This window comes from Arvicanthis niloticus, chromosome 7 (genome assembly GCF_011762505.2).
Source record: "Arvicanthis niloticus isolate mArvNil1 chromosome 7, mArvNil1.pat.X, whole genome shotgun sequence".
Classification (NCBI taxonomy): Eukaryota; Metazoa; Chordata; class Mammalia; order Rodentia; family Muridae; genus Arvicanthis; species Arvicanthis niloticus.
This window is the reverse complement of record NC_047664.1, coordinates 26,961,617-26,985,291: the sequence shown is the minus strand read 5'-3', so window position 1 is coordinate 26,985,291 and position 23,675 is coordinate 26,961,617.

The following is a 23,675-nucleotide window of genomic DNA, read 5'->3' as shown; positions in this document are numbered from 1 at the left end:
GTTCAAAACACTTGGACAGTATATGCCCCTCTGACTATTCTTCCTGATATTCCTAACATATATAAAATATTCTATATATTTTATACCAAATGCAATAACTCTTAAAATATAAAAACAACTAAAAATTGATAAAATGTAAAATATAGAGCTACAATATTCACTGCAAATTCCTGAGCTTCATAAAAGTTCAAGCTACAACTTTCATTATCTCCTTGAAGATTTCTTGAATGTTTTATAGGGAAAGAAGCCTCACAGAACAACAAAGTTTTCTTGCTCCTCCTTTCTAGAGGTTTGTAAACTATGAATATTTGAAAAAGAGACAGAAACCAGAATTAGTAGACATCTGGGACCTGAATATAAAATGCATTATTTTTATTTGATCTGACATTTTTTTGAGAGAGAGGGTGGTTCAACATAGCTCTGACTATCCTAAAACTCACAGAGACCTGCTTGTCTTTGTGTACACCCTGATGTCTGGCTCTAAAATGCATTTTTACAAGGAGGCCACTGATTTTTTTTTACCCACCTGCCTTATGTTATTCTAGGTCCTCCACAGATATAGTCACAAACTAGAGAACAGATACCTGATTTTTAATAATTAATGTTGAGAGGCAATTTGAAAAGATCACATTGGCAACAAATCACAGGCCATGTCCGTGAAAATTTTTAGAATATATAAATTGAGATGTGAAGAGTTATCTTAAATATGGATGGTTGCATCCCATAAGCTATGTTTCTAAACTCAATATAAAGGTCAAACTGGGCTCAGCAGCAGTATTTCCTTTTCAGCTTCCAAACTGAGCATGCATTCCTGTCATCCTGAATTCCCTATGACAATGAACTGACATCTCTTCTTAAAAGGCAAGGAAAACTAAATTTTGACTTCCATAAGTTGTTTCTTCTCATGCATCTTGTCATCCAACTGTTAATGAGTTATTATTTAGGTCAAAACCTGATCCATGACAGATCTAATAAGCCATTCTTAGTAATCTTTCCATAATAAGCAAAATGAGAACAGTTAATAATAAAAACACATAAAGTTTAGTAATTACCCTTCCTTTGTGTTTGCACTTTTGACACTTGAGTTGGGTTTAAGATAGTGGTTCTCAAGTTTCTTACTGCTGCAACACTCTAATTATTCATGTTGGGGTGACCTCCAATCATAAAATTATTTTCATTGCTACCTCATAACCATAATTTTGTTACTGCTATGAAATGTAATGTTAATATCTGATATGAAGTAGAACTGATATATGAGCTTTGTGATATGGTCATTCAACCCCAAAGAGGGTCCAGCCCTCAGGGTGAAATCTGCTGGTGGAACCAGATGAATCAAAAAATACTAGAAGAGCTGGTATTCTTGGTTTTTCCTTCTTTCTGAATGGCTGGGGGTTGGTTAATTATTGCTAGCCAGTGATAGAAAAAAATGAGATAGCTGAATATAAGATAAATTCAAATTCTACAAGGATAGAGTTCCCCACTCTTGGCTTATACGTCAGTCATGGGGTGAAATATTCCTGTGTCTGAAACAAGGTTCATGTAATTAGGAGTGAGGGTTAAAATTCACTCAGCATTTGTAACTGTTTGTAAGCAAGATTTATCTATAAAATTTTAGCTTTACACTCAGTAGAGCTCGCACAAGCAATGTCATACTGTACGAAACATACCTCACTATGGAGTGCAGGGTAACATCAGCTTTGTAATCTTATTGCATCAAACTAATAAATGCTAGAAATATCATCAAGCAACAAAATGCTCAATCATGATTTCAATCTTGGCAACACTTCTCTTGTCTCTGAAAAAAGTCTCTGGTGGTTACAGACTGGTGGATTGATCTTTACTGTGTCTCACCATTAGATGAGATCTAAACTAATTAGATGGTCTGAACTAATTCCAAATAAAGGGAACAGTTAAGTAGCAGACGTCAAGGTATTAGTATCAATTAGAAACATTATATTCCATTTTAGACAAATGGTGGGACAGAAAGCGTCTTATTTTAGGCCAATCCTCCAAGGTGTTTATTCTTGTATTTTAATTCTGTTGTACTAAGAGTGCTGTTCTAATATATCAAAATAATGTTTCTTTTTTCATTAGCTGTTATGAAGAAATATAACATAAAATTTATAATAATTTGCAAAATTATATCCAACAGAGAAAATACAGAAAGAAAATTAGTTTAAAAATAAGTAGTTGTTTATTTTAATAACAAATGTGTAATATCCTTTAACACAATGTACTGCTTGAGATTAATCAATGTTACAGCACTCTTAATTACATGTGTGTGAATACATAAGCATAAAACCGGAAAGGGTTAACAGATCTAACAGGTCTGGTTTTGGGATGCCAGCTTTGTAAAATATTTAATATAAATAATAAACAATTTAAGCCATCTGCCTCTTAATTATTTTATTTAAGATATTTCTATGGTAGTAGGGAAAGATATGCTAAAACTATATAATAAATAGTAATTATATCATCACTTTTTTCTGTTTTACAATATTTGTAAAAGTTTTAACATTTGAAGTTGTTTTGTCAATATGTATATTTACCTCTTATCTATCCAGTGCCCTCAGGGACCAGAAGAGAGCATCAGATCTAGAATTGGAGTTACAGATGGTTGTGAGATACCATGTAAGTGCTGAGAATTGAATGCAGGTCCTTTAGAAGAGCAGCTAATGCTCTTAACTGCTGAGCCATATCTCTAATCTACTTCTTAATTTCTTATATAAACTAAACTTCTGAGTGAAAACAGGTATGTATTTGAGAATATTTTTATAATATTTAAAACTACCTTAATGTATAAAGAATCAGGTAAATGTGTATACACACACACACACACACACACACACGCACACGCACATTTCAAGTATTATCCTCCTACTAGGTTTCCCTTCTGTAAACCCTCTATCTCATGCCTCCTCCCACTGCTTCTATGAGGGAGTTCCTTCACACACCCACCCAATTCTGTTTCATGGCCCTAGCATTCCCCTACTTTGGGACATCAAGTCTCCACAAGATAAAGGGCCTGCCTCTCATTTAAGTCAGATAAGGCAATCCTCTGCAACAGGAGCAGCAAGAGCCATGGGACCCTCCATATGTATTCTTTGGTTGGTGGTTTAGTCCCTGGAAACTCCGGGGGACCTGGTTTGTTGATATTGTTGTTTTACTTATAGGATTGCAAACCCCTCCAGATCCTTTGGTCCTTTCCCTAAATCACCTTTTAGAGTCCACGTGCTCAGTCTGATGGTTGGATTCAAGCGTCTGCATCTATGTTGGTCAGGCTCTGACAGAGCTTCTCTTAAAATTCTCTTAATTCTTCTTCTGAGGAGACAACCATACCAGGCTAACATCAGCAAGTGCTTCTTAGGTTTGGTGTCTGCATTTGGTATGATTCCGTAGGTGGGGAAGTATCTGAATGGCCTTTTAAGTCTCTGCTCCACTCTTTGTCCCTGCATTTCCTTTGGAAAGAACATTTTTGGGTTAAATTTCTGAGGTAGGTGGTTGTCCCCATCCCTCAACCAGGGTCAATGCCTAACCTCTGGATATGGTATCTCCAGGTTCTCTCTCCCCTTTTGGGGTATTTCAGCTAATTTCATCAACATTGGGTACTGGAGCTTCTTGCTTTCCTTGCATCAAGAACTTTCTAGTGGCTATCCCCAGTTTCCCATTCCCAACTGTTATACACTTCCTTTCAATCTGTAGATTGTCTTTTTGTCTTCCTGACATTTCCTTTGTCTTTCAGAAGCATTGCAATTTTATGAGATCTCATTTGTCTATATTTGATCTTAGAGCCTGAGCCATTAGTGTTCTGTTCAGAAAATTTTCCCCTGTGCAAGCTCTTTCTCACTTTCTCTTCTATTAATTTCAGTGTATATTGTTTTATGTGGAGTTTCCTAAACCATTTAGACTTGAATTGTGTACAAGGAGAAAAGAATGAATCAATTTAAATTCTTCTACATGACAACCACCACTTGAGCCAGTACCATTTATCAAATATGTTGTCCTTTTTTCATTGGATAGTTTTGGATTTTTTGTCATAGGTGTGTGGGTTTAATTCTGGATTTTTAATTCTATGACATTGATGCTGTTGACCTCTTTTTGTTGTCTAATTGCACTGGCTAGAATTTCAAGTACTATATGGAATAGATATGGAGCTAGTGTGCCACCTTCTCTGATTCATGAACTTAGTGAGATTGTTTCAAGTTTCTCTCAATTTAATTTGATATTGGTTGTTGGTTTGCAGTATAGTGTTTTTATTATGTTTAGGTATTAGACATGAATTTCTGATCTTTCCAAGAATTTTAACATGAATGGTATTATATTTTCTAAAATCCTTTTTCAGCATCTAATGAGATGATCTTTTTTTGAGTTTGTTTTATATAGTGGATTATGCTAATGGCTTTCCATACATTGAATCATCACAGCATCATTGGAAAAAAACCTACTTGATCTGGGTGAATGATCATTTTAATGTGTTTTTGGATTTGGTTTGCAAGAATAGTATTGAGTATTTTTGCATGGATATTTATAAGGAAAATTGGTCTGAAGTTCACTTTCCTTGTTGGGTCTTTGTGTGGTTTAGGTATTATCATAACTATGGATTCATAGAACGAATTGGGCAATATTCTTTATGTTTCTATTTTGTGGAATATTTTGAAGACTATTGGTATTAGGTCTTCCTTTAAAGTCTGATAAAATTTTGCACTAAAACCATCTGGTCCTGTGCTTTTATGGATGGGAGACTTTTATTGACTTCTTCTATTTCTTTGGGGGTTATTAGACTGTGTAGATGGTTTATCTGATACTGATTTAACTTTGGTACCTAGTATCCATTTAGAAAAATCCTCCATTTCATTTAGATTTTCCAACTTTCTTTGCTGAGTATAGTATTTAGCAATAGGATCTGAAGAATTTCTGAATCTTCAGTTTCATTTCTTATGTCTCCCTTTTCATTTCTGTTCCCTCTGGTTATGCTAGCTAATGGCTTATCTACCTTGGTATTTTCTCAAAGAACCAGCTTCTAATTTTTTTATTTTTTTATAATTCTTTTTTATTTTTGTTGCTTCTTGTTTGGTGCACACCTTTAATCCCAGCACTTGGGAGGCAGAGGCAGGCGGATTTCTGAGTTCGAGGTCAGCCTGGTCTACAGAGTGAGTTCCAGGACAGCCAGGGCTACAGAGAAAAACCCTGTCTTGAAAAACCAAAAAAAAAAAAAAATTACCTTTTCGTTCTTAACTTCTGTTACTTTCACTGTGTCTCTGTTTAATTTCTATTTCCACGATCTGTCCATTGGTGAGAGTGAGGTGTTGAAGTCTCCCATTACTATTGTGTGAGGTTCATTGTTTGATTTGTATTTTGATAAAGTTTCTTTTATAAATGTGGATGCCCTTGTATTTGGGGCATAGATATTCAAAATTGAGAATTCATCATGGTATATTTTTTGATGGGTGTGAAGCGTCCTTCTTCATTTTTTTTTCATAAATTTTGCTTCAAAATCTATTTTTACTGGATATTTAGAAAGGCTATACCAACTTGTAAGTTGGGACCATTTGCTTGGAATTCTTTTTCCACCGTTTTGGTATGAGGTAGTATCTGTCTTTGGCACTGAGGTGTTTTTTCTGTATGCTGCAGAATACTAGGTCCTATTTATGTATCCAGTCTGTTAGTCTATGTCTTTTTATTGGGGAACTGAGTAAATTGATGCTAAGAGATATTAAAAAGAGTAATTGTTTTTCCTGTTATTTTTGTTATTAGAGGTGGAATTGTGTTTGAGTGGCTATTATCTTTTGGGTTTGTTGAAAGAAGATTACTTTCTTGCTTTTTTAGGGTGTAGTTTACCTCCTTGTGTTGGAGTTTTTCATCTACTCTGCTTTGTAGGGCTGGATTTGTGAAAAGATATTGTGTAAATTTTGTTTTGTCATAAAACATCTTGGTTTCTCCAGCTATAAATTGAGAGTTTTGCTGGGTATAGTAGCTTGGGCTTGCATTAGTGTTCTCTTTGGGTCTGTATGAATCTTCCCAGCATCTTCTGACTTTTAGAGTATCTGGTGAGAAGTCTGGTGCTTTTCTGATAGGTCTGCTTGACTGTTTTCCCTTACTACTTTTAATATTCTTTCTTTGTTTTGTGCATTTGGTGTTTTGATTATTATATGACTGGAAAAATTTCTTTTCTAGTACCATTTATTTGGAGTTCTGTAACCTTCTTGCATATTCATGGGCATTTCTTTCTTTAGATTAGCAAAGTTTTCTTCTATAATTTTGTTGAAAATATTTCCTGACCCTTTATGTTGGGAATCTTTGCTCTCTTCTATACCTATTATCCTTAGGTTTGGTCTTCTCATTGTATCCTGGATTTCTTGCATGTTTTGGGATAGGGGTTTTCTGAATTTTGCATTTTCTTTGAGTGTTATATCTATGTTTTCTATGGTATCTTCTGCACCTGAGATTTTTTTCTTCTCTCATGTATACTCTTGGTGATGCATGCATCTATGGCTCTTGATTTCTTCCTCAGGTATTCTATTTCCAGATTTGTCTCCCATTGTGGTTTCTTTATTGTTCCTATTTCCATTTTTAGATCATGGATTTTTCTTTTAATTTCTTCACCTGTTTGGTTGTGTTTTTCTTCAATTCTTTAAGAGATTTTTGTGTTTCCTCTTTAAGGGCTTCTACCTGTTTACCTCTGTTCTCCTATATTTCTTTAGGGGAGTTATTCATGCTCCTTTTAAAGTTCTCTATCATCAACATGAGATGTGATTTTAAATCTGAATCTTGCTTTTCAGGTATGTTGGGGTATTCAAGGCTTGCTGTGGTTGGATAACCGGGTTTTGATGGTGCCAAATAGCATTGGTTTCTGTTGCTTATTTTCTTGTGCTTTTCTCTAGCCATCTGGTTATCTCTAGTGTTAGCTAGCCTTGCTGTCTCTGATTTGAATATGTCTGTGCTTTGGGCCTGTGAGCCTGTGAGCCTGTGAGCCTGTGAGCCTGTGAGCCTGTGAGCCTGTGAGCCTGTGAGCCTGTGAGCCTGTGAGCATGGGTGTATCAAAACTCCTGGATGACAAGTTTTCTATGGTGGGATTAGGTTTCAGAGGTCTGTAGCACAAGGTCAGCTTCAGATTGTAGATGGAAACTGGAATGTCCCTGTCCTTGGCTGCACTGTGGTTCCTCTGTCCACTGGGCCCAGGTGGGTCTCATTTGGGCCTGGTTTTGAGGTGATACTGATGTTATCACCTGTGAGCTTGGGTGTGTCAACACTCCTGGTGGACAGGTTTTTTTCTTGGTGTATATGTATGTATTTAAATAAGTATAAAATATCTGCATAAATTGTTGAACCTGACAATAGCAGGAAAGACTGCATGGGTAAATGTGGAGGACCTATGAAATCTACTGGCCACAGGAACAATACCTCATGATTTCAGGTATCTAAAGTAAGCAAGGGCACAACAATCAGGGTGTGTAATTGTCTTCACCTTGTCCTGAAGGAAGGGGCAAATGGGTATTGCTTGAGAATCAGTATCAAGTTTTACTACTAAAAGATGAATAAATTGAGTTAGGGAGGAACTATAGGATTGAATTTTGCTGAGAGATGAATGAATTATAGAGATTTAGTGTGCAACATTGAACCAACAGTTCAATAGATATTCATTAAGTTGTGCGTTAAATGTTCTACAATCAACAAAATGTACGTCAAATCAATCAAGCCATGTACATATACATTCAAGAAAACTTCATTATTTTCAATTTGTCAATATTGACACAGACTTTTGCATTAGTTCCAATTTTCAAGTACCACTTTTCAGATAGTATAGAACTTGTGCATCTTTTATTTGTGACTGTATTTATTCATGTATCAAAGCAGAGTGGAATAGACAATAATGGTGTTCCAAATTAGTCTTTAGCTTGCCAATGTTGGATTTCTTTCTGGCATCTCAAATTTGAATTCTGTTTTTCAAAATAAAATGAACTGTTATTCTTCTAACATATATCAAATATTTTCCAGTTATAAAGACAAAATGCTAAATCACAAAGAAAGTTTCCCTCACTTTAACAATCGGGCCAGCACCAGATGAATATTTACACATGATAAAGATTCCAGGAGCCTAGTAATAATTGTCCATGATGTCTTACACGAATGACCATTTTCAAAACAAAAGAAAATAACAGTTTATTTTGAAGTATCACCTGTTTAAAAAGGCAAATACATAGGAGCTCACACCCTGATTTCAATTCCATATGGGAAATACAATTAAAGTATGATTTCTACTCTTTTTCTCAGTAGCACAAAACTTTCCTAGGAGATTATCTACTGCTTCCAGTAATTTTTTTTGTCTTTGAGAAATTATTTTCTACCTTCATCACTGGCTTTCTTTTTGCCATATTGATGGATACTGTGTATAACTTGTTATGATTGTAACTCTTGTACATAATCTTAGAGAAAAAATATAAAAGATATAGGGACAGTATGTTAAGCAAAATTATTTGGGTTAAGACAGGAAAACACAAAACAGAGTATAGCAAGAAACACTCAGAGAGAGGGAGAGAGAGAGAGAGAGAGGGGTATTAAGATTACATTGTGACATCAGTTAACTGAGAAAGATTGGAAAGATTGGAAATTGTTCCAAGATAGACTACAAACAACAAAGATAATATTTATGTGAAAGATGTAGGTACTATGTACACCACCAGTAAAAAGTGTTTATGTCTTGATAAATATCCTACGTTGCTTCTTCAGAGTGATTTTATACACACTCTCAAGCTTGCTCTCTCTGTCTCCTCTATCTCTCTGTGTGTGTCTTTGTGTCTGAGATTCCCTCTTTCTCTCTCTCTCTCCTCTTTCTCTCTCCCTCCCTCCTTTGCTTCCCCTCTTCCCTATTTGTGTGTGTGTGTGTGTGTTATTACCTTACTATGAATCTTTGGTTCAATTCTTTGTTTAGGGACACAACTTAAAAGCTATAGGGAGTGCTACCCAATTCATATCTGAACTTATAGGATTTAAGGAGGAAGAAAACACAAAATGCTTTTGAATTTTTATCACTTTATTCACGAGGACATCTTTCTCTCCCAGTGTTCATTAGCTAAATATACTGAGTGAAGAACTGTTATACATTGTCAAGCTTATGTTGATTCACAGATTTATAGCACCTAGTTTAGGAAACACATGTGTCCTGCTAAAGAATTATGTAGCAAGAGTAAAAGGGTGCATAGCCCCACATGCAGCTTACCAAGAAAAGATGGAAGTGCTTACAGGGATTTTCAGAGCACACAAGGCATAATACTAAATGCACCATCAGATTCATAGACTTCCCTATGCCTTTGTCATTTGTTTGCTTGCCTTCAATATTCTGTTGACCATCTGGAACCCTATAGGATGATGGAACCCATAGACTCATTGTGGCCTCAAGGTTGGTCATTGTGAATCCCACTGTCACTTGTGAAGTTCTATCAGTCCTTCACAATTTTCTACCACTGATTAATTTATTTCTATTCCTTTGGACCATCTGACTCATCCAGCACTGAGGAGTTGACTAGTTTTCCAGTACAAAGCATGATTTACATTTTGTTAAGTGGGTATTGTAGAATTTTTTTAAGAGAACATCTTATTGAGCAACTGCATTCAACTGGATATAAAAATAAATACCTCCAGAGAATCTCATAGTAGGGACTTAGTTTTAATAGAAAGAGAATTCAGATGATTGGTTAAAACTCTGACAAGTGAAAGAGTAATCCAAATTTAAGGTACAGTACAGGTCTGGTCTTTTCTTAAAATCTAAAATTATACAAGATCAAAATTCCCTTTCATTTTAGAGACTTTCATACTGGTCTCTGCATAAGTGTTCCTTGGACTACATGTTATGATCCTGACTTAAGAATTAAAATAAGGGGACTGAAAAGGCAGCCTAGATGTTTAAGAGAACATCTTGTTCAGTGACTTTAGTCAACTGAGTAAAAAGGGAAAAAATAGCTTCAATAGAGTCTCATGATTCCAGCAGAAAACCTGATTTCTGGTTTCCAGGAATTTGTTCCCAGCTCCATATAATGTGTTTCACAATGCCTGTAATTACAGTTCTAGTGAAGGATGGAATACCTTCTTTTGAGCTATGTGACCATCTGTATGTACTTGTGGCATAAACATGCAATTACATGTGTGGGGCTAGTGGAAACATTTCACCAGGCAGAAAAACTGGTAATATTGAACAGATTGAGAAACCCAAGCCATTCTCATAATTGAGAATGGTAGGCATTTGAATCTACTCCTGACCAGATATCTGTCCTGGTGCATGTGACAGTGACACCCCAATAAGAAGACAATAGCAACTAGTCACTTAGCATAGAACTCAGAGTTCTCCATGCTAAGAGGTGTCTAGATGAGCCTCCCTGAGGGTTTATCCAATAAGCTTCTCTTCCTGCAAAAGGTATTTAACCTCTCGTCCACCCTGAGTAAGTTATATTTATTCCTTTTTCATGATGAATAAACAGTTTGGACAAGCAAGAACTGTATCTATCATCAAAAACTGTAGTCATCAAGGGGAAGCCTTCTTACCAAGCAGCACTGCCTCAGTCTCCTGCAGAAGATCCCTCTATGTACCTAACACTCTCTGAGCTAAGCTGAATTCCCTTATTCCGGGCTCATTGTAGTCCTACATGCCTATTCCCAACTCCTCCTGGTTCCCAGTGGTGTTTGAGTGTCTGGAAGTTTAGGAACTACAGACTTGGCTTCAGCCTGAGCCATTTCTCACCTAGGCAGACACACAACCTGTGGTCCCCATTTTAAGCTGCATTCTAACACCCCTGAGTGGTGTGTTGGCATGTTCCATGAGGCCTATACCAAAAAATCTGACTGTCCATTAACTAAGACTCCAATCCCAGTTCCCACCCCTACCCCAGTGATAAGGTACACCAAGCCCTTATGCTTCTCTTTCTTTTCTACCTTTAGGGTTTAGAAACAATTACTAACTCTTGACTTCTAACAATACCAGCCAAGAAAACACACATAAGTAAAACAAATACCTGCCTGCTAAAGCAAATGGCCAGGAGCCATAGGTTAGTAGGAGAGGTGCCTGCTGCTCCACCTAGAAGAAAATGAGCCTGCCAAATTAAACATAATGGGGGAAATCTTGCTGCAGAGAAACCCTTGCATTTTGAATGTAAAAATTCATGCTTCTTTGTTTAAATGTTTGTTCTTTTCCTTAACAGAAACATCTGAAACATTGTTTATGCCTTTTAACCCAAAAATTTCCCACTTCTTTGTTTAAATGTTTTTTCTCCCTAATATGTACACGTGAAACAATGCTCCTCTTTTATACCAAAAATTTTCTAAGTTTTTTTCCCATTTGTTTAAAATTTCTTTTAAACGTCAAAAATCATATTTATTCTACTCCCACAGGTCAAACCAACTATGTTAATAACAATTATTTAGTCCTTAATTAAGATATTAATACTGTTAACTTAAGCTAGTTTCCTTTTACAGACAAGCTGTTACTGCCTATCCCAGATACATAATTAACATGGTCTTTTCTTCTCAACTATCTAACACAGATCAATTCCCAACTCTTTCCTTTGTTTTTCTTACCACAACACATATAACTCCCCACTTAAAAGATTTCTTCTAAGACTAAACTTCCTTGAACACCCTTGCCTTGTTCCCAGGACCATAAAAACAGACCACTGATGGGCTCCTATCAAACTGTTATAGATTTAAATTATATGTCAGCCCCTTCCCCCCATGAAGGCATGCCCCACCTAAGCTTCTGCTCTCCTGTTATGCTTATCCTACAGTTTTATCTGTACAACACTGAGAAAGATAGCACTGCTGCTACAGGCCAGACAGAGATTTAGCAGCCATCACCTTGAACCTGCATTGGTCATGAAGTTGCCCTTGTCCAGACACCTTCTACCAGAGATTTTCCAGACAAGCAGACACTAAGATCCACAGATGAAAGACTTGGATCCTAAAAGTGACAAATGAACACTCTTGTCAGACCCTAATGGCTATCAAACTTGGACAAATTTACATAGAAGTAAGGAAAATATTATATCTACATAGATAAACCAAATGTTGTTTAGAAGGAATGTTAATACCCTCACAAACTCTATACAAACATATTCTCAATTTCAATCCACTGAACAATAAATTAGTTTAATAATATCTATCTTCATAGCATCCACCCTCCTTTATTCATCTAGGTTATGTTGAACTTTGTCTTAATGCTTACACTCCACAGCCCCAAATTTTTTACTACAAATAACATAAGAATCAGTCACTCTAATGATACCTTTGTGCATACCCATGAAATAAAATGAATATATAAATGCCTTTATAAAAAATGAAATAAAAGTAAGTGAAAGACTCTAAATAGAGGCTAATATTTAACTCTAATAATGCCTGGCTACAATATCTGTCAAGGATTGAGCAAGTGATGTCAACGGATGGAAGCTTAAGAGTAAAGTTCTTACTATCTCCTTACTCACATAAGTACAGCCATCCTAAGGAAAATTTCTGGACTCTGGGAGGTAAATATCTCCATGTAGTTTTTAGGTTTGCATGTGTGTCTGTCTGTGTGTGTGTGTGTGTGTGTGTGTGTGTGTGCCTGAGGACTACCTGAACATGAAAGAACAAGTAGAATACACTAACCAACAAGTTTCTAAATCTCCAGTGTGGGTTTCCTTTTACCTATGAGCACTTCAAAAAAATGTAAAATCTCTACTCCACATTTTACCACAGGTTTCTGCTTTCTTGCTACTTTCCCAGATACATAAAGCATTTTCTTTGTGTGAACTCTACAGTTTAATTTTTCTTCTCTTAAAAATATACAATATTAATTTTTATAGAAATAAAGAATTCTCAAACATTTAAAGTAACAGAATTAGTTTAGGCATCCTAAGTGGATCTTCCAGCCCATTTAAAAAAATTAATTTTTTACTTATTCACTTTACATCCCACAGTCCCTCCCCCATACCCCTTCCCTTCTACTATGAGTTTCTAGGGGTCCTACTGGGTATCCCCTCAATCCCTTGCATATCAAGTCTGGGAGGCTATGTGCATTCTTTCCAACTGAGGCCAGAGAAAGCAGTCCAGTTAGAAAAACAATCTCACCTACAGGCAACAGCTTTTGGGACACATCTTCCTAACCCCTGCTCCAGATACCTACAAGATGAACAACCTTCACATCTGCTACATATGGGCTGGGAAGTCTAGTTAGAGCTCTTGTATGTTCTTTGGTTGGTGGTTCAGTCTCTGAGAGCCCCAAAGGTCCAGGTTGGCACTTCCTGTGAAGTTCCTATTCCCTTTGGGCTTGCATTCCATTCTCCTTGCTCCATGAGAGTCCCAAGCTTCATCCACTGTTTGGCTGTAGGTGTCTGTATCTATCTGAGTCAGCTGCTGAGTAGAGCCTCTCAAAGGACAGCTATGCTCCTATCTGCAAATATAACAAAGTATCTATAGTGTCAGGGACTGGTACTTACCCATAAAATGGGTCTCAATGTTGGGCTGGTTATTGGTTGACCATTCTCTCAGACTCTGCTCCATCCCCTGTGCCTGCATTTCTTGACAACAAAATACATTTTAGGTTGAAAGTTCTGTGTATGTGTTGGTGTAGAATCCCATTATCAACCAGGCCAGATTCTGCTTTGTTTAAAAGATCAATTTATTCAGGGAAATATGGGGACAGATCTGTTTGGAACTTTCTAGGTGGACTTTTTACAATTATATATGTAGAACAAAGCTTTTATTTCAGTTATCTGTTCCTTTTTCTTATTAATCACTTATTTTTTGAAATTTTAATACATTTATATAAACTACCCTGTTAAACCATTGGCTGCTGATAGATTCTAGGACAGCAAAAGTTACTGTCTTTAGTTATGTACCCACTGGCAAAACTCAGAAGCCAATGGCTACTTTTGTGGTGTGGTAATTTAAATAAGAATGGCCCCCATATACTCATAGAATTGGATACTTAGTTATTAGGAAAGAGTACTCTTTGTAATATTAATAGTTGAGACCTTATCTGAAGAAGTGTGTTAATGGGTTTGGGCTTTGAGGTTTCAAAACATTAGCCAGGCTTCAGTGGCTTTCTCCCTTCCTATTGCCCTCTGATCTGGATACAGAGATCTCAGCTACCATCTCTGCCTGTGTGCTGTCATGCTCCCCACAACCCATTGAGCCTAATGAGCTAAATCTCTGAAATGGGGTTTTGTATAGTTCAGGATACTCTCAAGATCACTGTACTTCTGCCTTAGGTTTCTGGATGTTAGCTTATAGGCAAGCCACCACCATATTCAACTCTTCTGCACTTGCTTTGGTATACTTTCTGAGAAATTCCAAGATACTCTCTGCATGGATATAGGATGGAGTTGAAGAAATCAGTAAGTTAGAAGGTAGATGACAGTTAAATTATCCATCTGTTCCTGGTGTGCCCTTGAATAAAGTAAACCATATTCACAGTTTAGTTATCATCCAATCAAGGAAACGCAGTGTTATATATCACAATTATGTTTTATGACAAGCACAAATGTATAAGCCTGGGTTGAGAGATTGTTAATGATGAAGACCACTTTCATGCTAATTGTTTCCTGATTGTGTGCATAACTGTTGTCTGTTGAAGATCATCTTGGAATGATAATTGTCCACCTGGTCCTTTTGGCTACATCAGTGTGAGATTGGATAGGTGCGAGCATTCTGAGCAAAAACAGCATTGCATTTTGTAGATAAGAAATTAATGAGACTTAAGTGTTAATTATTTCATAGCAATTATTCTGACAGCTATATACTTAAAATCAGTGTATCTGCATGAGTAGATTTAATATGATCAATAAGAAGTTCTTATCTGGAAAAGAGTTAATCAAACTACAATTATGAATTTATTATTCATTATTCTTTTTCATATTTACTGAAATATTCAGGTGAACAGATAAAGATGTTGAAACCACTGTATCTAATCATAAGAACTCCAGCAAATTACTGGTTTGTTTTCATGGCTTTCTAGTTTGCCTTTCTATTGCTATAATAAATACCATCAGCAAAAGAAACTTAAGAAACAAAAGATTTACTTCGTCATACACTACCAGATCACAATACATTTTAGGGTAGAAACTTAAGAAAAAATACATGACACACTGTCTTTCTTGGTTAATTCAAGTACACAAAGCAAATCCACTCCCTTTAGAATAGTACATAGTGGAAACCGGTCTTCTACATCTATTAGGTATTAAGAAAATCCCTCACAGACACAGAAACAGGAAATTTTGATCCAGGAAATTCTTCAGCTGAGATCTTCTTTTCACATATAACTCTGTTTATGTGAAGTTGACAGAAGAGGCTAACTGTGACACACTGATACTGGCTTATACATGGGCTTCAAGCAATACTTGGGAAAAATGTGGAGTGAAGAAAGTTGGCTAACTTCCATTGAAGAAACTGAGCATATGCTGAGCAATATAATGAACTTAATGTTCTCAGTAATGATGGTAGAACAAAATAGCAAAGAAAGGCAAAGGAACTCATGGTCATTTCACAATTAAGTGACATGAGTAGAAAATAATCCCAATACTTATAACAGAGACCAGATGTTAATAGGGGCCTGCCCTTAGCACAACTGACTCCATGATGGAAGTAGCATTCAGACCACAAACTCAGCATGCAGACAATACCACTAGTCAAAACTAATCCATTGTAATCCATAGTTTTGGGAAATTCTCTACATTGGACTAACCCTGCTTTTTGGACTCTGTAGTTCTGTTGCTAGACAATTGTTCATGTGCAGTGAAGTATGTCAGCCCAGGACATGATTGTTGTGCTTAGATCTCACTATGAGAAAGGTCAATGCTACACTGAGATTCTCAGTACATACAGAGTATTCACTTGATGGCTAATAAAGATTTTCTATTAGATTAAATCCATGTATAAGTACTCTTCTCTTGTGGCTATACAGCAACACCGTTAACAGCATTAGAACCTAACTCAGACACAAGTATTTTGTCCACCAAAACATTCTGATGTTAACAAAAATGTAGCAAAACATTATAGCAAAAATGTAGAAGCCAAATGTTTTACTTACAATTTATTTTTTTATTAATCATTTTACTTGGTTATATTTCAAATGATATACTCCTTCCCAGTTACCCCTCTACATCTCTCTCATCCTGTCCCAACTTTTTCCTCTCCCATTTGCCTCTGTGAGGGTGCTCCTCCACCCATTCACTCACTTCTGCCTCATTTTCTAGAATCCTTCTATGCTGGGCCATCAAGCCTTCCTCCCCTCTCACTGATGACAGATAAAGCTGTCCTCTGCTATATATGCATCTGGATTTCTGGCTCTCTCCATGTATACTCTTTGGTTAGTGGTTTAGTCCCTGGGAGCTCAGAGTGGTACAGTTAGTTGATATTGTTCTTATGGGGTTGCAATCACCTTCATCTCCTTCAGTCCTTCCCCTAGGTCTTCTATTGGGGTCCCCAGGCTCAGCCCAATGGTTAGCTGTACCTGCATCTGAATTGATCAGTTGTTGGGAGAACCTCTCAGGGAACAGCCATATGAGCCTCCTATCAGCAAGTGCTTCTTGGCCTCAGCAATAGTATGGGGATTTGGTGTTTGCAGATGGGATGGATCCAAAGTTTGGGCTGTCTCTGTATGGCTTTTCCTTTAAACTCTGTCATGATTTTTGTTTCTGTCTTTCCTTTGGACAGGAACATTTCTCGATTTAAAATTTTGAGATGGGTGGGTGGTCCCATCCCTCAACTGGGGGATGTACCTATGTACTAGATGTGATCTCAACAGATTGTATTACCTCTTTGTTGGGTAATTCAACTAAAGTCAACACCATTGGCTCCTGGTAGCCTCTGGATTCCTGGTACTTTCCAGTGTCTGCCCTAGGTCCCCACCCCCTACTGCTACAGATTGCTATTCACTTTTCTGACCCTGTGTACTTCTCTCCTGTCCTTTCCAATACCTGCTCCTGCTCCACCTTTTTTTCTTCCAACTCCTCTTTTCTTCCCAGGTTCCTCCCTCTCTCTATGTCCTGTGATTATTTTGTTCCCTGTTCTATGTAGGCTAGAAGCATTTAAACTTTGGTCTTCCTTCTTCTTAAGGTGCATATGGTTTGTGAGTTGTATTCTCAGTATTTTGAGCTTTTGGGATAAAATCGGTGAGGACATACCATGTGTGTTCTTCTGTGTCTGGGCTACTGTGCTCGAGATGCTATCCTCGAGTTCCACACATTTACATTCAAATTTTTGAGTCATTGTTTTATTGGCTGACTAGTTGTCTACTTGGTAAATGTACCACATTTTCTATATCCATTCCTCTTTTAAGGGACATCTGTTTTTTTTCCAGCTTCTGGCTATTATGAATAAGGCACTTAGAAACATAGTGGATCATGTGTCCTTGATATATGTTAGAGCAACGTTTGGGTATATGCCCAGAAGTGGTATCTCTGGGTCCTCAGGTAGTACTACATCCAATTTTCTGAGGAACTGCCAGATTGATTTTCAGAGTGGTTGTACCAGCTTGCAATCCCACCAAAAATGGAGGAGTGTTCCTCTTTCTCCACATCCTGTCACCTGAGTTTTTTTCTTAGCCATTTTGACTGGAGAGAGGCAGAATTTTAATGTGGTTTGGCTTTGCATTTCCCTAATGACAAAGAATGTTGAACATTTCTTTTTTTCCTAGTCAAATGATCTTTAAGAATGATTTAATGTTAAATGCCATATTCCATAAATTTCTGATTTTTTCAGAGTGATTTTTTATTGGATATTATATTTACATTTCAGATTATATCCTCTTACCCCATTTCCCCCACCACCCAAGAACCCCCTATTCCATCCTCCCTCCTCCTGCTTCTATGTGGATGTGCCCCCACCTATTCCCCCACTCCCACCTCCCCACCCTCAAATTTCCCCCTACTCCATGTTCAGTCTTCATGGGAACAAGGATCTCCTTTCCTGCCTATGCTCTACAAGGCCATACTCCTTTTTTTTTCCCCCAAGAATCAATTCCTGTTTTTTTTTTTATTTTTATTTTTATATAGTTTTTTGTTTGTTTGTTTGTTTCTACTTGGTTTATTTCAGCCATGAATTTGATTAGTTTCTGCTATCTACTTTTATTGGGTGTATTTGCTTCTTTTTGTTCTAGAGGTTTCAGATGTGCAGTCACCCTGTTAGTGTATGCTCTCTCCAGTTTCTTTTTTGGAGGCACTGATAGCTATGAGTTTTCCACTTAGCACAGTTTTCATTGTGTCCCATAAGTTTGGGTATGTTGTGCCTTCATTTTCATCAAATTCTAAAGAGTCTAATTTCTTTATTTCTTCCTTGACCAAGTTATCATTGAATATAATGTTGTTCAGCTTGCATGTGTATGTGGGCTTTTGTGTTTTTGCTGGGATTTTTTTTTTTGTTGTTGTTGTTATCGAAGTCCATCCTTAGTCCATAGTGATCTGATAAGATGATTATTTCAATCTTCTTATATCTCTTAAGGCTTGTTTTGTGGCTGATCATATGGTCAATTTTGGAGAAGATAACATGAGGTGCTAAGACAAAGGTATATTATTTAGTTTTAGGATGAACTGTTTTACAGATGTCTGTTAAATCAATTTGTATCATAACTTCTGTCAGTTTCACTGTGTCTCTGTTTAATTTCTCTTTCCATGATCTGTCCATTGATGAGATTGGGATGTTGAAGTCTGCCAATATTATCATGTGAAATGTAATGCATGCTTTAAGATTCAGTACAGTTTCTTTTATGAATGTGGATGCCCTTGAATTTGGAGCATAAATTTTCAGAATTGAGAGTTCATCTTGGTAGTTTTTTTTTTTTTTCTTTTATGAGTATGAAGTGTCCTTCCTTAATCTTTTTTTATAACTTTTGGTTGAATGTCAATTTTATTCAATATTAGAATGGCTACTCCACCTTATTTCTTGGGACAGTTTGCTCGGAAAATTTTTTTCCAGCCTTTTACTCTGATGTAGTATCTGTCTTTGTCACCAAGGTGTGTTTCCTGTATGCAGCAAAATCCTGGGTCCTGCAAGTCTGTCTGTTTATTGGGGAATTGAGTCCACTGATGTTAAGAAATATGAAGGAAAACTAATTGTTGCTTCCTGTTATTTTTGTTATTGGAATTTGGATTATATTTGAGTGGCTAACTTCTTTGGGGTTTGTTGAAAGAATATTACTTTCTTGCTTTCTCTAGGGTGGAAGTTTCCTCCCTGTGTTGGAGTTTTACATCTATCATCCTTTGTAGGACTGGATTTGTGGAAAGATTTTGTGTTAATTTGGTTTTGTCATGGAATATCTTGGTTTCTCCATCTATAATTATTGAGATTTTTGCTGGCTATAGTAGCCTGGATTGTGTTCTCTTAGGGTCTGTATGACATCTTCCCAGAATTTTGTTGCTTTTAGAGTTTTTGGTGTATAATCTGGTGTTATACTGATATGTCTGCCTTCACATGTTACTTGACCTTTCCCCCTTACTGCTTTTGATATTCTTTCTTTGTTTTGTGCATTTGGTGTTTCGATTATTATGTGATGGGAAGAATTTCTTTTCTGGTCCCATCTATTTGAAGTTCTGTAGCCTTCTTGCCCATATTCATGGGCATCTCTTTCTTTAGATTAGGAAAGTTTTTGTCTATAATTTCATTGAAGATATTTCCTCACCCATTAAGTTGGGAACCTTTGTTCTCTTCTATAACTATTATCCTTAGTTGTGTTATTCTCCTTGTGTGCTGGATTTCCTAAATATTTGAGTTAGAAGCTTTTTGAATTTTGCATTTTCCTTTGACTGTTGTGTCTATGTTTTCTTCTGCACCTGAGATTTTCTCTACTGCCTCTTGTGTTCTGTTGGTGATGCTTGCACCTATGACTCCTGATCTCTTTCCTAGGTTTTCTATCTCTAGGGTTGTCTCTCTTTGTGATTTCTTTATTGCTTATATTTTCATTTTTAGATCCTGGATGGTTTTGTTCTATTTCATCACCTATTTTTGTTTTCTTGCAATTCTTTAAGGGATTGGTTTGTTTGTTTGTTTGTTTTCTCTTTAAGTGCCTCTACCTGTTTACCTGCATTCTCCTGAATTTCTTTAAAGGAGTTATTTATTTTCTCCTTAAAGTCCTGTATCATCATCATAAGATGTGATTTTAAATCTGAATCTTGATTTTCAGGCATATTTCAGTATCCAGAACTTTCTGTAGTTGAAGAACATTATTCTATTGATGTCAAGTAGCCTTGGTTTCTGTTGCTTATTTTCTTGTGCTTGCCTTACCATCTAGTTGCCTCTGGTATTAGTTGGTCTTGCTGTCTCTGACTGACAGGCTCTCCTGTGAGCCTGTGAGCTTGTGGTCTTTTGAGTGTTAGCAGTCCTAGGAGACAAGCTCTCTTTGGGCAGTAATGGGATGCAGAGAACTGTGATCTTAGGTGTGTCAGCATTCCTGTGAGACCAGTTCTCTCTGGGTAGGATTTGGGTGTGGAGAGCTGTGTCACAGGGTTAGTTTTGGGGCACAGATGAAGACAAGAAGAATTCTGTCCCCTACTGCTCTGAAGTTCCTGTGCCCTGTGGACTTCTGGCACATGCCTCTTTGGCCAGTTATTGGAGCAAAAGTGGTGGTCTCACCTGTGATCTTAGGAGTGACAGCATTCCTGGGAGACCAGCTATCTCAGGGCAAGATTTGAGTAAGGAGAGCTGTGTCACAGGGTTAGTTCTGGGGCACAGATGAAGACAAGAAGGATCCTGTCTCCTACTGCTCTGAGGTTCCTGTGTGCTGTGGACTCCTGGCACATCCCTCTTTGGCCAGTCATTGAAGCAAAAGTGGTGGTCTCTCTGTGATCTTAGGAATGACAGCATTCCTGGGAGACCAGCTATATCATGGCAAGATTTGGGTAAGGAGAGCTGTGGCACAGACGGAGAATAAAAGGATCCTGATCCTTGATGCTCCTAGGGTTCCTGTACCTGTGGGTTCCTGTCAGTCCCCTCTTATGCTAGTTATTGGAACAAAATGTATTTTCTAATATTTTAGAGTAAGTATCATTTGTTTGAGAATATCTACAAAGAAAAGTTTAAGAAAGTTACTAAATACATGTTACATAGCAGATGCATTTGTATAGTAGGATGAGATATAAAGACTAAACCAAAATACACTTTAAAGAATCTTAAATCATATATATATACATATATATATATATGTATATATATATATATATATATAATTATAATTTGTAAAGCAGTGAGAAAAACCTAAATATAAGTAAGGAAATATAAATAAAAATATATTGCCAATTTTAATTAATGTTACATACAAATGCACACAAATATGCATATATAAACATGTAATTTCCTAAATACATAAATACAGTTGGTTCAGTCTGTTGAACATTACTTGTAAATATGTAACAGGTACACAATCTGTAAGAGATATGGCATGGTTGTGAACTTATCTACTTCCTTATTCAGGTGGACCACTGAAAGACAGATCTCTATCATATTGAGTCTATATCTTTTAGTGATATTTGCAAATACATTCATAGTCACTATATTGCTGTCAACTAGGTGAAGGTAGTAAAGTTTGCATTAGGTTCTATCCAGATTACAAAGTACATTTTATTCCAAACAAGTCCTTTCCTCATAAGAAACTTCAATTTTGCAAGCTTTTCTTCTCCATCGATTTTGTTACTATTTTATGTTCATGGAGTTTTGTTGGCTTTACAATATCATTTCTCCCATTTGCTCAAAATATTTAATAGTTTTGGGCTAGTGTTGGAATTTACCATTAAATTTCACTAAATGAGCCAACTCTAAAATTCCCTTGGTTTCTCAGAAAATTAAACCTTCTTACTTTTTAATTTGAAATTGTATTTATTGTGCTTAGTTTGCAGCCAAGCTTGAGTTGGCTATGAGCCTTCTGTTTAGTTTACATACTTTGCATCATGGGTTTTCTGCTAATCTTCTTCCCCAGTCTAATACAGTTCTTTCTTCCTCCAGGACTTTGGCACCTCATGAGGATTATTATTATCTGACCTTTACACATGTCTCCAACCCTTCTCTTTTACAACCTCTTTCAACATACAGACAAGAGCTTCTTTGGCCCTCTGTCACTGCTACAAAAGTGCCAATATTCTTATTGTGTCTACAGTTTTGTGTAGTAGTCAATATCACTAAAAAGTCTCATCTTGTTATATCTCCTGATTAATGTATGAATCTACTTGAATTATAGTAACTTCTCTGAAGATAATTTAGTTATTTTTATGTTGTTATGTTTTATTTAAAAATGAAGATATAATTTTGTTCTCCATTAAATTTATGGAATAGTTTTCATTAATTTTTTAATACACACACAAACACTCACACACATTCATTACAGCTCAATCTGTTTAATGCTACTTGCACATATGTCTTTAAAGCTGACAACTAGTAATGGATAACGAACTGATGCATTTTTCACTGGGGAAGACTATTTCTATCATTGTCAGTATTTTTTTTTTGCCTGTATTTCCTTGTGTAAGGTTGAGGCCTCCCCATCCTCAAAGTGTTCCCTTATTCACATTTATATGTCTATTATTGTCCTTGTACAGATCATGCTTAAGCATTGATGTTTGTGAAACAAAATTGGTGTTGGTTCTGGCATTCCTGGGATGTCACTCTACTAATTTCTGTTTCTTTGGGTCTTTTAATTTTCCTGTTTCCCCCCCCCACACACACAATGATCCCTTAATCTCAGTGCAGAAATATTATTGTAAATATTTCTGTTGGAACTGTGCTCTACAATTTTACATTTTGATTGGTTGTACTTTTCTATAATGGTCTCTATTGACTTGGAAGGAGAATTTTTCTTGATATTGTTTGAGGATACACTTGTCTATGGGTATGAGAACAAATATATAGAATATGCTAGGGGTATTCAGGTTTTTTTATTAAGGTTAACCACAATTTCTAAAAATATATAATCAATAATATATAACCATATATGTATATAGTTATATATATGAAACCAGAAGAAACCTTAAATTCAGAAACATAGAAATAGAATAAACAATATGAATCATGCCTGAGAAAAGAATATTGTGTTCTAGTCAAGGAATAACAGATGGGTATGTTGTACAGTCCTATGTTCCTTTAATTGCAAAATGAGAACAGCAATTTTCAAAGTCATATTCATATATATATTCAATAATGTAAAAATCCTGTCAATAATGATTTCATGTGTGCATTAAATTTTCTTACTTTTATTCATTTAACAATTAATTCTTGACAAAATGCCAATACTATACAATGTAAAAATGAAAGCATCTTCACCAAATAGTGCTGTTCTAACTGGCAGTTTTCATGCAGAATAATGCAAAGTGAAACATATTTTTTCACCCTGCACAAATCTCAAGTCCAATTATGTTAAGATTCTTAACATAAAACCAGAAAAACTGAATCTAATAGAAGCAAAAGTGGAAGATAATCTTAAGTACATTGGCACAGGAGAAAATTTCCTGAACAGAACACCAATGGCTCAGACTCTAAGATCAACAATTGATAAATGGAACCTCTTGAAATGGAAAAGCTACTGTAAGCCAAAGGATGTTGTTAATAAATGAAATGGCAGCCTACAAATAGGGAAAAGTTCTTTATTAATGCTATATCTAGTAGAGGGATAATATTCAAAATATATTAAGAACACAATAAATTAGACTCCAAAATCCCAACTAAAAATGGGTACA